The sequence below is a fragment of the Elaeis guineensis genome, chromosome 1, assembly GCF_000442705.2.
Source record: "Elaeis guineensis isolate ETL-2024a chromosome 1, EG11, whole genome shotgun sequence".
NCBI lineage: Eukaryota > Viridiplantae > Streptophyta > Magnoliopsida > Arecales > Arecaceae > Elaeis > Elaeis guineensis.
Genome location: NC_025993.2, coordinates 184781496 through 184785719, shown reverse-complemented (window position 1 = coordinate 184785719; position 4224 = coordinate 184781496). Strand labels below are relative to the sequence as shown.

The 4224-nt window shown below is 39.0% G+C and overlaps 1 non-coding gene across 1 annotated transcript; it reads left to right on the top strand.

The window, feature by feature from the left end:
* The first annotated feature begins 3690 nt into the window (after positions 1-3690).
* LOC140854972 (small nucleolar RNA R71) lies at positions 3691-3796 on the top strand. Its single transcript, XR_012138065.1, has one exon. It is a non-coding gene; the product is annotated as a small nucleolar RNA R71 (small nucleolar RNA).
* Positions 3797-4224: the final 428 nt, after the last annotated feature.

Sequence of the window (4224 nt, the reverse complement as noted above, 5' to 3'; positions counted from 1 at the left end):
TATTTGAATAGTTCAGGTTCCTCCCAGAAATAATGTTTAATTTGCGAGAAAAATCGATCCTTTTCTTGTTTTGTCCCATGAGAAGGTACTTGTTCTATTGACAAGTAATTGACAATATGGGCAAACTATGGAGGACGGCTAGAGGAGATTACGAAAAGTTATTTGTTAGAAAATTTTTCTTTGACCTCATCTATGCCTATCATGTGTTCAACTAAGATCCTGGAGATGTGATCAGCTACCACATTCTCGGAATCCTTCTTATCTCGAATTTTCAGATCAAATTCTTGTAAAAGAAGGATCCATCTCATCAAATGTGGTTTAGTATCTTTCTTTGAGAGGAGATATTTCAGAGCCGCATGATCAGAGTAAACTAGAACCTTAGACCCTAACAGATATGAGCAAAATTTTTCAAGGGCGAACACTACTGCTAGTAGCTCTTTTTCTGTTATGGTATAGTTTAATTGAGCATCGGAAAGAGTCTTGCTAGCATAATAGATCACATGTGGCTCCTTATTGATTTTTTGACCTAAGACGGCACCTATTGCAAAGTCAGAGGCATCACACATAATCTCAAATAGAATGGACCAGTCAGGGGATTTTATTATGGGTGCTGTTGTCAGGACTGTTCGTAATATTTTGAATGATTTCAAACAGTCTTCGTCAAAGATAAATGGTGTATCCTTGGCCAACAGATTGCACAGGGGTCTTGAAATCTTGCTAAAGTCTTTGATGAAGCGTCTATAAAATTCATTATGACCTAAGAAGGATCGTATTTGTCGGACCGAAGTAGGAGGTGGTAGTTTTGAAATGACCTCAACTTTGGCTTTATCTACCTCGATCCCTCTTTCAGAAATAATATGTCATAATACAATTTCTTTTCGCACCATAAAATGACTCTTTTTTCAACTTAGGACGAGATTTGTCTCTATACACCGTTTAAGAACTTTGGAAAGATTATGGAGACAATCCTCAAAGGTGGTTCCAAACACAGAAAAATTATCCATAAAAACTTTAAGATATTTATCCACCATATCCAAAAAAATGGCCAGTATACACCGTTGAAATGTAGCGGGTGCATTGCAGAGCCCGAATGGCATATATCGAAAAGCGAAGGTGCCATAGGGGCAGGTGAAGGTAGTCTTTTCTTGGTTATCCAAAAATACAGGTACTTGATTGTATCCTGAATAACCATCAAGAAAATAGAAGAAACTTTGTCCTGCTAACCGTTCTAAGATTTAGTTGATGAAGGATAATGAAAAATGGTCCTTCCTAGTAACGGCATTTAGTTTTCTATAATCTATGCATACTCGCCATCCAGATGATATACGAGTGGGAAGCAGTTCACCTTCTTCGTTCTCAACCATAGTAATACCTGATTTCTTAGGTACTACTTGAGTGAGACTGACCCATTTACTATCGAATATGGGGTAGATGATTCTAGCATCTAACCATTTTACCACCTCTTTCTTTACTACGTCACGCATGTTTGGGTTCAATCTCCTCTACATATCTCGATGGGGTTTGGCATTTGCCTAAAAATGAATATGGTGCATGCAAATGAAGGGGTCAATTCCTTTTAAATCAGCAATGGACCAATTGATAGCCTCTTTGTATTCCTTCAGAATACCAATCAATTATGCTTCCTGATTAGGGGTCAAATCTGATGCAATGATTGTCAGGAGGGTGTCATTGGGTCCTAGAAATACATACTTTAGCGTAGCAGGAAGGGATTTTAATTCTAATGTAGGTGGTGATTCTAAAGATGGGACTATTGGTGTACAGGCTAATGTGGGCAATGGCTCATACTTGATTGTCCATGGAGGAGTGGTTTTATCGTGTGGTGTATCCAACAAGGTGTTAACTTCTTTCATATATCCCTTAAAGTCATACACTCCAAAGTGAGCCAAGCAAGTATCTAATGGGTCTGGTGCTAGAATTGTGGGTGTTGCATCTTCTATAATGTCTTCTAATGTATCCACTTTGAAGCAACTATCCATTGATGGTCCTTGAAAAGCACCAAATACATTCAGTCTCAGTTTCTTATTCCCAAATGATACGTCCATGACTCTTGTCCTACAATTAATGCATGCATTTGCCGTAGCTAGGAAGGGTCATCCTAAGATAATGAGAATTTATCTTGGGTTGCCACTTAGTTTCATGTCGAGAACCAGAAAATCAACTGAAAAGTAAAACTCATCTACCTTGACCAAGATATCCTCAAGCATTCCACATGATTTCTTAATTGATCTGTCGGCTAATTGCAGTGTGACTGATGTGGGTTTCAGTTCTCCGAATTCAAAAAGTTCATATACCGAACTAGGTAAAAGATTCACACTTGCCCCTAAGTCCAGAAGAGCTTTTTCAATGTGATAATCTCCTATAACACAGGAAATGATTCGGGCTCCTGGGTCCTTAAGCTTTGGAGGAGTGGCATGCTGGAAGACAGAACTAGCCTGTTCAGTGAGGCATACTTTCTTTGAGATTTATGATCTAGATTTATATTTTTGGATGCACAAATTCTTCAAAAATTTGGTATAAGCAGGGACCTGTTTGATTGCGTCTAGAAGGGAAAGATTAATTTGGACTTGCTTAAACAATTCCAACATCTCATCGAGTCTTCCTCCCTTCTTATCTGCAGGAATAGGGGCTTTCAGGGCATCCGAAAATGGGGCTTTAGGTAAGTAAGATGATTCCTGTGCAGTTGGTTCATTCTCTATTTTAAGGTCCTCCTTGTTCTTGGGTGATTTGGCTTCGGTTAGAGGTTTAGGATCGGTCTCATTGATTTTACTAGTGTGTTCAATGACCTTCCCACTTCTCAGAGTCATGATTGATTTAGCATGTTCAGAAAAAGCTTCTGGGGTATTAGCGCTCTCAATCACAAATTGCCCTCTTGGGTTGCTCTCGGGTTGGCTAGGTAATTTTCCTCCTTTCCTCCTACTGAATGCAGTCGCTAGTTGACCTATTTGGGTCTCTAGCTTAGCAATGGATTGTGTGTGGGAGTTAAGGGTCTGAGTGTTGACTTCTAATCATTCTAGTGCTTTCAGAACTTTTTTCTCAAAAGTTGAGCTGTGACCAGTAGTAGATGGTTGAGGAGCATTTTGAAATTGATGGTATGGTCCATGCCTATATGTTGGGTCCTGATATTATGGTCGAGGTACGGTAGAGCCAATCACTGGTTGTGGTCTCCAGAAAAAATTTGGATGGTTTCTCCAGCCGGGGTTATAAGTGTTCGAATATGGATCGTTTCCTGGTCTACGAACTTGTTGGACTTGAGCTTGCTGAACCTACTCGTGCACAAACTCAGAAAATTAAGGTACGGCTGGACATTCACTAACAAAATGGTTCGGACTTGCACACAATGCACAAACTTCTTGGATTGGGTTAGGTGGAATCGAAGATTGTCCAGTATTTAGAAGACGGTCTAATTTTTGGGATAGTTCATCTACCTTACTATGGATATCTATGATGTTTCCAATCTGATAAATTCCACTTCTTTTTTGTTGAAGCATGGGTTGTTCTCTAGAGGTGGCAGACATATGATGTAGAGAATTCTCACTAAATATTTCAAAGAGCTGCCAGGCTTCATCCTCACTCTTTAGCATGAATGTCCCACTACATGATGCATCAACCATTTATCGATGTTTCTCTGATAGACCATCATAAAAATATTGACAAAGTTGCCATTTAGGGACAGCATGGTGTGGACATTTACGAATGAGGTCTCTTAACCTTTTCCATGTCTCATGAAAAAGTTCACCCTCCAATTGGAAAAAACTAGTGATAGCTTTTTTAATTTGATTTGTTTTTCCAATTGAAAAGTATTTCTTGAGAAATTCTCTCTGAAGATGATCCCAAGTTGAAATGATTATAGAGTCTAAGGAGTTTAACCAATGCTTGGCTTTATCCTTAAGTGAGAAAGGGAACAGTTTCAACCTAATGTCATCATCGGAGAAGTTTTGGATTTTTACTGTGGAACAAATTTTAAGAAATTCATCCAAGTGTTTGTATGGGTCCTCGTTACTAAGTCCATAGAATGATGGCAACATTTGAATAATGCTAGACTTAATCTCATATTGGGTAGCTTCTACTGGAGGTGCTTGAATGCATGGAGAGTAGGTATATGAGGATGGAGTGAAATATTCTCTCAATGAGCGTGGAGGATTAGCCTCACCAGGTGCAGCCATGTTTCTTACTTGGATAGTCCTAAGAGTCTTTTCTAATTCT